This window comes from Mobula birostris, chromosome 2 (genome assembly GCF_030028105.1).
Source record: "Mobula birostris isolate sMobBir1 chromosome 2, sMobBir1.hap1, whole genome shotgun sequence".
NCBI lineage: Eukaryota > Metazoa > Chordata > Chondrichthyes > Myliobatiformes > Myliobatidae > Mobula > Mobula birostris.
Genome location: NC_092371.1, coordinates 119,851,591 through 119,865,593, shown reverse-complemented (window position 1 = coordinate 119,865,593; position 14,003 = coordinate 119,851,591).

Here is a 14,003-nt window from a genome sequence, read left to right as displayed (position 1 = left end):
GCTCACCTGGCGGCAAGTGACCTCACTGGCCCCACCTACCGAAGCTCGTGGGCGTGGAGGGCTGCCATGACAACCTGCTGAGGAAGGGGTGAGGCCAACCTGGCCAGGTGGGAAGTGGGCAGAGAAAAGTAAAATGAGGTGCAGCAGGACTATTTGGAGAACCAGGGAAGTGGTTAGAAAAGGAGGGTCTCACAGGTAATAATCTCGGGATTACACTTATTGCCATGTGCTGATGTGCAAGGGAAGGATGGAACAGATGAATACATTGATGGCAAACCAGTGAATGGTAACAGCTTTAGATTTCTGAAGTGTTAGAACTGTTTCTGTGGCAATGAGATTCAAACGGATCTGGCTCCTTGTACCTCAACAGACCAGAACCAAGATCTTTGGGAATACAGTATCGTTACTTAGTGGAATAAAACGGGATTTGATGGTTCTATTGTGAAATGTTTCTATGGTTCTATGGTTCTATTGTCAACTAGTTTGCCAGTTGCATTGCTATTGGAATTGGTTTACGATTGTCATATCTCAAGACATACAGTGAAAAGGATTTGTTTTGTATCAAGGGAGTAAAAGAAAACAATGCAGAATATCATGTTACAGAACAAGGGCAGTGTAGGTAGACACAGGAAGTGCAATAGCCAGCATGAGGTAGATTGAGAGATCAAGAGTTAAATTTTTTAGCGTATGGAGGTCCGTTCAAAATCTTGTTGTGGGATGGAAGCTGTTTTTGAGTCTGATGGTTTGTTCTCTAAGGCTTCCATATCTCCTGCTCCACAGGAAAAGGGAGAAAAGGGAATGGCCAGGGTGAAGGGACCCTTTGTATGTATTTGATGGTTTCCAGAGGCATCAGAGAGTGCAAATTGAGTCAAAGGAGGGGAGGCTGGTTTTCATGTTGGGCTATATTCAGATTCTGCAACTACTTGTGCTCTTGAGTAGAGCATTTGCCATAACAAATTGTGATGCATCGATATAGGAGACTTTCTATGGTATGGTATGCTTGGCATAACTAACATCAGCTTGCTAACAGGTAACTATTTAAAGCCTTGTTGTGATAAGAGATTCAGAAGAGGGCCAGTGAGATGATTCAGGGATTTCCAAAAAGATTCCTTATTCGTAAAGTTGAAAAACATCATGAGTATCTCGGGGGAATTTATGACACTGGAGTGGAAGAGGATATTGTCTACCTGGACGGACTAGCTAAGAAGAAAACTTCCATTAAAACTCTCTTCAGCCTAACCTTGGGGAAACAACACTAATGTTTCCATTATTTTTACTCACAGCTGAAACTCTCCAGTCCAGGCAAATTACAGTTATAAGTCCTGCCTGAAACATGCTTTTCTGTGATGAGTACATTTGGGGATAACTTGACGTAGAGTCAGAGATTCACGGAGTATTAGATTAAATTATTAGATTATGAGGACACTCAGTCCTCGTTTATTGTCATTTAGAAATGCATGCATTAAGAAATGATACAATGTTCCTCCAGAGTGATATCACAAAAAAAGGGACAAACCAAAGAATAATACTGACAAGACCACATAATTATAACATATAGGTACAGCAGTGCAAAGCAATACTATAATTTGATAAAGAGCAGACCATGGGCATGGTAAAAAGAAGTCTCAAAGTTCCGATCGACTCCTGATAGTCCCGATAGCAGGCGGCAAAAGGGAGAAACTCTCCCTGCCATAAACCTCCAGGCACCGAGAACTGCCGATGCATTAGAAGCACCCGACCACAGCCGACTCTAAGTCCGTCCAAAAACTTTGTGCCTCCGACACAGCCTCCTGAGAACCATCCTCTGCCAAACGCTTCGACCCCGCCCCAGCCGCCGAGCAACAAGCAAAGCTGAGGACTTGGAGCCTGCTCCTCCGGAGATTCTGGATCACACAGTAGCAGCAGCAGCGAAGAAGGCATTTCAGAAGTTTCACCAGATGTTCCTCCGTGCTCTCACGTCTGCCTCCATCAAATCAGGATTGTGCACGGCACCGTACTTGACAGATTACAGATATCATTCACTGGAGTGGCCACTGCACGCTGCGTTGTGCCGCCATCTTCTCCTTCTCAGAAACTGCTACAGAAACAACATTTCAGACGTGTGGTCAGAAAAGGTCTTATAGATGTAAGCTGGTGAACAGTAAGATTATTTAAACACAATGGTAGAATAAGAGCTAAGATGATGTAAGGAAGAAGCATGAATCTAAATATTATTTGTGTTAATCAAATACTTAATAGTCAGTGGTTACATCAGGTCTGTTGGCTTTAAACTATGCACTGCGCAGAGGTTCAGGACATCGAAGTTCTGAGGTTGGGAAATGAGCCCACTGAATCTGTGCCAGGTTAGACCAGCTGCAGATACAATGATCCCACTGTACTGATTTGGAAGAAACAGCTGTTGGGAGAGCTCCTTATTTAGCTTAATTTGATTTTATATGTAAGTCCTGTCCAGATACATCACGGCTTGCTATGGCAACTGCTCTGCCTGGCTCTGCAACAATCTGCAGAGAGTTATGAACACCGGCTAGCACATCATGGAAACTAGCCGTCCCTCCATGGACTCTGTCTACAATTCTTGCTGCCTCAATAAAACAGCCAACACAATGAAAAATCCCACCCACCCTGGACTTTCTCCCTTCTCCCATTGCGCGGAAGAGACAAAAGTCTGAACACATTTAACACCAGGCTAAAGAGCAGCTTCTGTACCACTGTTATAAGACTATTGAATGGGTTCCTTGTATGACAAGATAGATTCTTGATCTCACAATTTGTCTTGTTATGATCTTGCACTTTATTATCAGTCTTCACTTTCTCTGTAAATGCAACACTTTATTCTGCATCACAGACAAGAGAAAATCTGCAGATGTTGGAAATCCAAAGCAACGTACACAAAGTGCTGGAGGAACTCAGCAAGCCAGGCAGCATCAATGGAAAAGTGTACAGTCGACGTTTCGGGCTGAGACCCTTCAGCAGGACTGGGTTAGGATTAGCTAAATTAAATAGATCATTTTAATATATCAATGACTCTCCAGTTGGAAACCAGAGTCTGATGGCATGGAAACTGGCCCTTTGGCATGTGCAAGTGCCAATCTATACTCAGCCAATTTTATTTTGAGTTGTTTGTTTTCTCTGGAACGGCAGAAGCTGTGGTGAGTTCTGATAAGAAGCAAATAAGACCATAAGACATAGGAGCAGAATTGGGCCATTTGGCCCATCAAGTCTGCTCCGTCATTCAATCATAGCTGATTTTCCCCACTCCCAAGCCTTCTCCTTTGATGCAGTGTCCAATCAAGAACCTATCAATCACTACCTTAAATTCACCCAGTAACCTGACCTCCACAGCTGCCTGTGGTAAAAAATTCCACAAATTCACCATCCTCTGGCTAAAGAAATTTCTCTGCATCTCTGTTTTAAATGGACGTCCCTCTATCCTGAGGGTGTGCCCTCTTGTCCCAGACTCCCCCACCATGGGAAACATCTTTTCCATATCTACTTTCCATATCTACAGGCCTCTCAACACTCGAAAGATTTCATTGTCATCCCTGCTCATCCATCCAAATTCCTGCAAGTACAGACCCAGAGCCATCAAACGTTCCTCGTATGATAAACCTTTCATTCCCGAAATCATCCTTCTGAACCTCCTCTGGACCCTCTCCAATGCCAGCACTTCTTTTCTTGGACGAGGAGCCCAAAACTGTTCACAACACTCAAGGTGAGGCCTCACCTGTGCCTTATAAAGTCTCAGCATCACATCCCTGCTCTTATATTCAAGACCTCTTGAAATTAATGCTAATATTGCATTTGCCTTCTTCACCACTGACTCAACCTGCAAGTTAATCTTCAGGTGTTCTGCTAATGGACTCCCAAGTCCCTCTGCATCTCAAATATTTGGATTTTCTCCCCATTTATATCTACTACCAAAGAGCATGACCATGCATTTTCCACCATTGTATTTCATTTGCTCTTTTTTTGCCCTTTCTCCTAATCTGTCTAAGTCCTTCTGCAGCCCACCTGTTTCCTCAACACTACCTGTCCTTCCATCAATCTTTGTATCATCTGCAAACTTAGCAACAAAGCCATCTATTCCATCATCTAAATCATTGATATACAGCATAAAGAAAAGCGGTCCCAACACTGACCCTGGCGGAACACCAATAGTCACTGGCAGCCAAACAGAAAAGGATCCTTTTATTCCCACTCACTGCCTCCTACCAATCAGCCAATGCTCTAACCATGTTAGTAACTTTCCCATAATACAATGGGTCCTTAACTTGGTAAACAGCCTCATGTGTGGCACCTTGTCAAAGGCCTTCTGCAAGTCCTAATGTACAACATCCACTGTATTCCCTTTATCTATCTACTTGCAATCTGCTCAAAGAATTCCAACAGGTTCATCAGGCAAAATTTTCCCTGAAGGAAACCATGCTGACTTGCCCTGTCTTGTCTTGTGTCAGCAAGTATTTCATAACCTCATCCTTAATAATTGACTCCAACATCTTCCCAACAACTGAGGTCAGGTTAACTAGTCTATAATTTCCTTCCTGCTGCCTTCCACCTTTCTTGAAAATTTGGAGAGACATTTGCAATTTTCCAGTCCTCTGGCACCATGCCTGAGTCCAATGATTTTTGAAAGTTCATTGCTAATGCCTTTACAATCTCTACCACTACCTCTTTCAGAACTCTAGGGCGCAGTTCATCTGGTCTGGGTGACTTATGTACCTTCAGGTCTTTCAGCTTTTTGAGCGCCTTCTCCCTTGTAATAGTAACTGCACTCACTTCCCTTCCTGCACACACTACAACATCTGGCACACTGCTAGTGCCTTCCACGGTGAAGACTGATGCAAAATACTCATTTAGTTCACCTGCCATCCCCTTGTCCCCTGTTATTACTTCTCTGGCCTCATTTTCTAGCAGTCCGATGTCCACTCTCATCTCGCTTTTATTTTTCACATACAGCATTAGAAAAAGCTTTTATTATCCATTTTGATATTGTTTACTGCCTTGCTTTCATATTTCATCTTTTCTCATCTAATGATTCTTCTAGTTGCTCTCTGTAGGTTTTTAAAAGCTTCCCAATCCTCTATCTTCCCGCTAATTTTTGCTTTGTTGTATGCCTTCTCTTTTGTTTTTACATTAGCTTTGACTTCCCTTGTCAGCCACAGTTGTACTATTTTGCTATTTCAGTATTTCTTCATTTTTGGAATACATCTGTCCTGCATCCTCATTTTTCCCAGAAACTCACACCCTTGCTGCTCAGCTGTCATCCCTGCAAGCATTTCCTTCCAATTTACTTTGGCCAACTCCTCTCTCATACCATTATAATATCCCTTCCTCCACTGAAATGACTTTACTTTCTTCCCATCAAATTTCAAATTGAACTCAATTATTTTGTGATCACTGACTCCTAAAGGCTCTTTTACCTTGAGCTCCCTATTTGCCTCCTGTTCATTACATAACACCCAATCCAGTATAGCTGATCCCCTAGTTGGCTCTATAACAAACTGCTCAAAAATGCCATCCCATAGGCATTCAACAAACTCACTCTCTTGAGATCCATTTCCGACCTGTTGAGATCTATTCCAAATACAATGGAAGTGTTCAAGATAACAACAAAATGTGCAGAGAATGGAGGGAAATGGCATGGTATAGGCAGAAGGATTCATTGAGTTATGCTTTTAATTACTAGTTTAATTAGTTCAGCACAATATTGTGGGCTGATGGCCTGTTCCTGTGCTGTGCTCTTCTTTGTCCTATTTTCTAAATGTCTTACTAGATTAGACCACAGTCTCCTGGTTGCTTCAAGTGTTTATGTAAATACTTCTTACCTGTTGTGAGAGTGCTTGCTTCAACTACCCCTTCAAACAGTACTTCAACAGACCCTGGCAAGCCTCAGGGTCGCTCAGCTCACTGTCGTCTAGGAAAACAGCCCTCGGCCCTGCCAAACTGGGTAATGAGTTTGTGTGGATGCTGTGTGATGTACCCCACCCCACTCAAATAACAGACAATACACCAGATACGATTAAATGAACTACAGTTTATAGATATTACTGGAACTATATAATTAATAGAGAATAAAATATAAAAGGAAAATAAAAGGCGCCACACTTATCAAAGTTCAATCTTTTCGTGCACAAACAGTTAGAGCTCGGGACCCTCCTTCTTCACCCTGCGATCCCCTCGTACCACCTTGACCTGCCGCCTGGGACCAACAACGGTGGTCAACCAGATGCTCCACACGAGTCCGTCTCCGTCTCCTCTCCTCGCTGAACGCCCTGGACCTCGGACTCCTGATCAGGGTCCGACCCCGTTAGCCGACTCACAGCACCTCCTCACTCTCTCTCTCACGCCTTCTGCCCAAAAACCTGCACATCACAATAACTTACAGACACACAGAAAGCATAACATCTATCCAATTGGTTCGTTCATCTCCTTATCAGTAACATAATCCAAACAAACTGCTAGCCGGAGGACTTTCTCAGCAGTTAACATAACAAAGAAGCCATTTCAATTATAACGTAACAAAGAAGCCATTTTAATTAGCCTATGCAGTAACATAAAAGAAGAAACCCCTTACACTAGCCTTGTTTTGACCACTCTCTGCATGATGAAAAAAAGTTATTGCTCAATTCCTCTCCTGATCTCCTCTGCCTTACCTTTGCGTTCTGGTTGCAGATACCTTCTTAGCATATTTGATCACGATCCACCCCGTCCACACCTTCATAATTTTTAACATCTTTGAAAGGTACCCTATCATTTTCTCCACACTATTGAGTCCCCTGAGTCTTACTTATAGGGTCAAAAAAGACAAGGAAACTTGTGTTTTCACAAATAACCTGCTAAACAAAAAGCAAGTAAAATCTTATGAACTTGAAGGTAGAAGGAATAAAGGGATGGTTAATGAACAGAAATAGTAGGTTGACAGCTCCATGAAATTCAGTGTTGGGATGCCAGCAATTTCATTGACTAGAAACATTTGCTGTCTCCTCATGGGTGTGGAGTGACCACAACCTCTATTAGCTAGAAGGACATGGGCAAGAAAGCATGCAAACACACTCTGATCCACCTTAAATCTTTCCCTTCCCACCTTTAAACTTCTCTACCTTCGGAAAAGAATGGAAAATCTACCTTGTCTATCCCTCTGAAGATTTTGTATACCTCTATAAGGTTGCCCCTCAGCCTCCTTCCCTCGAGGGCAGGGACTCCTAATCTGGGGTCCATGGACCCCTTGGTTAACGGCAGGGGTTCATGGTGTAAAAAAGGTTGGGAACTCATACTGTTGGGTAAACAACACCATACTATCAGGTTTCTCTTTATAACTCAGCTTTGACAAATATTGGAATGATTCACAAGCAACAACATTTTGAATGTTCTTGGCACCCTCTCTAGCTTAATAACATCCTCCTTATAGTATGGTGTCAAGAACTGCAGACAATATTCCAAGTGTAGTTTCACAAACATCCTATACACCTGTAACATGACATCACAACTCTTGTACTGAATACCCCAACCTATGAAGGTAGGCAAGCCATGTGACTTCTTCACCACTTTGCCTACCTGTGTCACACACCAAGTTCTCCATCAAGCTCCCGACTTGTGCTTTTTTGATGTTATAATTGCTTTCAATATCAGGGAGATGAATTGTTTGCTGCCGAATACCCAGTCTCCAACCCACTTTTGTAATTACAGCATTTATATGGCTGGTTGAGTAATGTAATTGAATATTAACCATATATGATTGGACTGTCTCTTGTTGAAGATGGTTGTTGGCTGGTACTTTTGCAAAGTGAATGGTACTAACCAAATATCAGTCCATACCTGAATATTGCCCTGGGCTTGAATACAAGTATGGACTACTTCACTTTCTGTGTAGTTGCATATGTAATTGAACATTTTCCTATCCCAGTGATGAAGCAGCTGAAAATGGCTAGGCTTAGAAGACGTTCATGTGGAATTTCTGCTATGACATTCTTGGGGTTGGGAAGACTGACCTTCAACAACCACAACTAAATTTCTTTGTGCAAGGTATAACTCCAACCATTGGAGTGTTTTCCTCTTGATGTCATTTCCACCAGGGCTGTTTGATATCAAGGGAAGTCTCTCTCACCTCACCTATGCAACTCAGTTCTTTGGTCCTTGTCTGAACTGAGGCCGTGAAGAGGATTTTCAAAAGATGTTCCATAAGAAGTTAAATGGAAGATTGCTACTGAGAATAAGGCTGAGTGTGAATTGACACTGTGATGGATAATGGATGTATTGAAGCACATGAAAAGGGAGTACAAATTCTAGTCTGAGAGTTATGGCCTATACTTACAACCTTTCGACATTGGCAATCAACAAATGTGTTCTTGACTTCTCTGAGTAAGAATGTTATAGTGGTTAATAGAATCTGAGCATATCCAACAGGGGTCAACTGGTCATATCACCAATATCTTACGCTGAAATAGAGCAATAAAATTTGAAATTACCTATTTTATTACATATCATGTTGAGAAATGTTTAACAATTTCTTTTTTTATTCTCATCTCTCTTCCGTCAATGTTGATTTCAATTGTGTTGTGGTTCCGTGGGTGATGACAATTCTCTGCTGAGGAGACCTATATTTGCAAGTGAATTTTGGCTTGATATATTCCTTGAACAGAAGGGGGCATCAGGAGCCAAGCCTAAGCCTGTTCTTCGTGGATCTCCGGCCGCAATTCTGTCCACCAGGGGCCAAATTTGGCTGAAACTTGCCCCATTCCTTCCAAAATGGAAAATTAGCAAGGTCTAATCAAAACCAAAATATAAAGTGGAATCAAAATAGTAATTGCTGACATTATTGAAAGGAAAAAAAGATGCATTGTCCTGGGCCATTCCAAACATTTAATATCATTTACTTTGTTTCCAAGACAGAGAAGAAGGCTATCTTAACCCATCAAGTCTATGTTGTTAATTTAGTCAATGTTGGCCGGGATGCTAGAGGCAACACCTTGTTTTTTTTCAGCATACTATCAATGGACTTCTAAATATACCTGAGGCTTTGTGGAGGAGTGTGTGGTCTACCAACTAGGAACAGGAGAAGGCCACTCAGCCCATGAAGCCTGATATTTAATAAAATCATAGCTGTCTACCAGTGGTAACCTTCCATCTTCCTGCTTATCAAGCATATATTTCTGTTTTTAAAATATTCATTGATTTGGCTTGCACCAAGTTCCAGAGACTCACAATTCTCAAAAAGAGAAAAAGCATCATTTCCAAAAAAAGGTACCAAGGACCACCACCACCCAGGCCAAGCTCTCTTCTCACTACTACCATCAGACAGCAGGTACAAGAGCCTTACATTCCACACCACCAGGCTCAGAAACAGTTATTACCCTACAACCATCAGGCTCCTGAACCAGTGTGTACAACTTCACTCACCTCAACGCTGAACTGACTCCACAACCTATCGACTATCAAGGACTCGTTCTCAGCACTATTTATTTGTTTGTTTGTTGTACAAATTTTCTTCTTTTGCACATTGGTTGTTTGTCAGTCTTTGTTTATCTACAGTTTTTCATAAACATTGTTGTATTTATTTTTGTGTATAAATCTTTATTTGGTAACTAACAAATTCCTGAAGAAACTTAGTGGGTCCAGCAGCATCTTCAGGGGGAAAGGAATTGTAGACATGTTGAGACAAAATTTACTGTGTCCTGAAGTAGGGTTTCAACCCAAAACACTAAAAATTCCTCCCCACCACCCCCACAAATGCTGTCTAACCTACTGAGTATGTCCAACAGATTGTCTGTTGCTCCAGATTTCAGCAACTGCAGTATCTTATCTTTGTTCGATGAGCAACACCTTAATTTTAAGCAATGACCCCACCCCCCATTCTAGATTTTCTCACAAGAGGGATCGTCTCCACATCCACCCTGTGTGCGTTTCAACCATCTCTCTCCATCTTCCAATATCCAGTGAATACAAGCCTAGCCTGCACATTTAGCTATGAGTAAAACAAGCTTTCTGCGAGCTGCTTCCAACAAATTACCATCCATCCTTAAATAACTGTTGTATTCATGTCACTTTTTATGACATTTTGTTCGATTTCCTATCTGCTTGTTGTACTTGTGCAGAAGGCATTTTGTGAAGCATGCTGTCAAACTCCAAGATCCCCTTGTATCTCAGATATATTCAAGATTCAAAATCCAGGGCTGTTTATTAACCCTCTTCAATACACAAGTGTAAAGAAGAACAAAATGATTATTACTCCAGAACTGATGCAGCAGAAGTACACAATAAGCTTAAAAAACACAATATACATTATCTGGACATAAGTTGACTCTGACAGGAAATGATAAAGTGACAAACTTGGCAAGAGAAACTCTTCTGGGTGGCAGCAGGGCACATGAAAACACAGCAGGACAGTGGCATGGATACTGCTAGCCTCTTCCCCGATAGGAGTTGGATAAACAATCCATAAGCAGGGTGGGGGGATTCTCCATGGTATTGCGGGCCTATTTCCGTCACCATGTATATGGGGGGGGGAGGTGTGCTTTGGGGTTCTAACATTTTTCTGTCATTCGTTCTTTGTTGATGTCTGTGACGAGTAAGAATTTCAGGTTCTATACTGTACACATTCTGTGATGTTAAATGGAACCATTGAACCATTATGAATATATGTCCTTGAAGACAGGTAGGCTGGTGCCAGTGATGTGTTGGGCAGCTTTAACTAGGTAGTTTCCATACCACATCACACAGTGATACAGCTTGTTAGGATACTCTCATCTGTGCACCTTTAGAAGATCGAAGGTATCGATGTGCCGAATCCAGCTCTCTCCAGCCTCCTCAGAAATGTGGGGGGTGCTGCTCAGCTCTTTTGACTGTGGAGTATAAGTTCTGGGACCATGAAAGATTTGTGAAATGTGCACTCCCAGCAGTTCAAAGAGAAGTGTGAACGTGGTGTGTTTTTACATGTTTCCTTCCAAAATGGTCAATTTCACATTTTCTCACAATATATTCTATTTTTTAGATCTTTGTCCACTCATGTAACCTATCCATGTCACTTTGAATCCTTCCTGTTCCACTTCACAAATGATGTTTTGAGTCATCAGTAAATTTAGAAACCTTACCATTGGCACCACCCGTCATTTACATAAACTGAACAAAGCTGTTGTTCTAGCACCATCTTCTGTGGTACTCTACTCATTACATCATACTGACAGAAAGAATATCCATTCAGACATCCTGTTATACCTTCAATCTTCTATTGACCACAATATGTTTCTTCCTGCAGCATTCTTTTTATAATAGTCTTTGATGCAGCACCTTATCATAGTAGAAATCTTGGCATAGCTTATCCACTGGCTCACCCTCTCCATAGCATGTTACATTTTTAAAGAAATGCTTGGCCTTTTCTCGAAACCACGCTGACTTTGTCACATTACCTTGAACTTTTATATACCCTGCTGTAACATATTTACTAATGTTTCCCAGTGTTAAACCAACTTGTTTCTTGCTTCCTGTCTCCTTCCCTTTTGAATACTTAATTTTCCAATCTGATGAGCTTTAAAATTAAACTAAAATTAATGTATTGTCTGTGTCACAATCCACTTCTTTTCAGACCCCATGTCGATCAAGATATGGAGACATATCAGCCTGTAGTTTCAACTGTTTTCTTGGTGACTGTAATTTTCCCAAGTTCCTCCCTCCCCATCCATGTCTTGATTTTCAGCGATTTCTGAGATGTTACTTGTTTCCTATGCAGTGAAAACTGATCAGGTCCCCAACTTAATTGTCCTGTCTTCTGTCATGGATTGCCCAGACTCACTACGTTGTACAAATGCTCATGTTCTTTTTAATAGCCATATAAATCCTTGGTCGCTGTTCTAATATTTTTGCCACCTTTATCTTGCACTCCTTCTCAATCCTTTTTAATCTTTATTATTTGTTGCTGTTTCTAATGTAGCGATTAGTGTAATGCTATTACAGCAAAAGCGATCACCAGTTGGGGTTCAATCCCCCCACTACCTGTCAGGGGTTTGTATGTTCTCCTTGGACCATGTACATTTCCTCCGTATGCTATTGTTTCCTCCCACATTTCAAAGACCTACGGTTAGGATTAGTCAGTTGTGGGCATGCTATATTGGTGCTGGAAGCATGGTGACTCTAAGCTCCACGACCAGGGCCTTGATACCTCCTTGTGCAACTGGATCCTCAATATCCTCACTTGCAGACACCAGTCAGTTTGTATTGGCAGTAACATCTCCACCAGCACAGGCGCACCACAAGACTGTGTGCTTAGCCCCCTGCTCTACTGGGTTTATACCTATGACTGTGTGGCTTAAGTACAGCTTGAAAGCCACATTTAAGTTTGCTGGGGACTCACTGTTGTTGGTCAAATCAAAGATGATGACTAATCAGCACGTAGGACGGAAATTAAAATCTGGTTGAGTGGTGTCATGACAATAACTTTTCACTCAATGTCAGCAAAACCAAAGAGTTGATTATTGACTACAGGAGGAAGAAGCCAGTCCTCATTCCTCTTCATCTCTGTTCTAAAGAACAGAATCTTCCCTTCAGCTAAACTTTTTCTGCTTCTTCTCTAATTTTATCTTCATATAAAACACGAGCTTCAATTTACTAATGTTTATACAGTACTGTGGTATTTACATAAACCGCTTCTGGAAATGGTGTACATATCAACCTCTGGTCAGGTCACTCGTCTGAGTGCTACTGGTACCATGTAACTCAGTACCGCCTGTCGCATGGTCGGGTGGTCGCCGACTAAACCGGCTCCCCCACCAGGCTTGCCTGGTGAGGAGGGTGGCTAGACACCCTGCAGGACGAAAAAAAAGACCTGTCAAAGGGTGGATGAACCCTCTCATAGGGTCAGCAGCCATCTAGCAAACATGTGCCGTGAAGTGCGGAAAGGGCATCCCTTGCATTGAAGCTTGGTCTGGCCATTCACTGCAACAGAACTTCTCCCAGTCGTCTTGGACCCCACCAAGCCACTGGATCCGGGAGGGGATGTTGAGAGGGTGGGTCTGGTCCTGTGCAACCCCCTACTCACCTAAAATCCACTCACGCACATACTGTTCCTTTCTGAGGAGTGGGGTACCACCCCACTAACTGACTGAAAGGAACCATCATCATCCTATGGAATGGATATCCAGAGAGTTACAGAGAGACATAGCAACCACACAACCCTTATTAGCATTCTCAGTTTCTTTAGTCAAACATAATTTGCATTTAATTAAACCATGTTGATATTCACTTCGAAATACATACTTGTCAAAGATGTTAAATAATCTTGTCTTCTTTAATGCTTCCATCACTACCATCAAAAAGACTGGCCGCTGAGAATAATTTCTTCCTTTTTTCCAAAAATGTAAATTTGACACGCTGGGTTCTGATGCAATTTTGTTGGCACACTGTTTCCCGTCACCTATAGGACAATGTTAATGAGTTGGAAGCAGAGATGACTTACTTGGAATGGGCGGGTTACTTTAGGAGGAAAACTTGGGCAGGCTAGGCTGTTATCTGCTGTTTAGAAAAGTGGTGTTGGGGGAGGCAACTTTCACGAACATACGGGTCTCGAAGGACAGCTGTGAAGAGGAGTCACCCACTTAAGACAAAGGTGAGGTGAAGTTATCTCTCTCAGAGAGTCATGTGTCTTCTTAACTCTTTTCCTCAAAAGGTGAAAGCAGGTTTTGAAAACTTTTGTGGCAGAGGCAGATAGCTTCTTGAGAATCAATGGTATGAAAAGCTACTGGAGCAGACAGAAATATAGAGTTGAGGTTACAGTCAGATTAGCCACTATCTCACTAAGTAATAGAGCAGGGTTGAGAAGCTGAGTGGCCTGCTCCTGCTCCTTAGTTTGTACAATCAGACGATTGACGATGCAGAGTATGGCCGAGTATTCGTTTGGTATGTAAAGTCCTGGACACCCACCTGCAGGGTCACAAGTGGCTGGACGACCGTCCCCTTACGTTCCAGAGGCAGAATGAGATTCAAGTAATGAGAAAACCTCAGGCAGTGTACCCTGA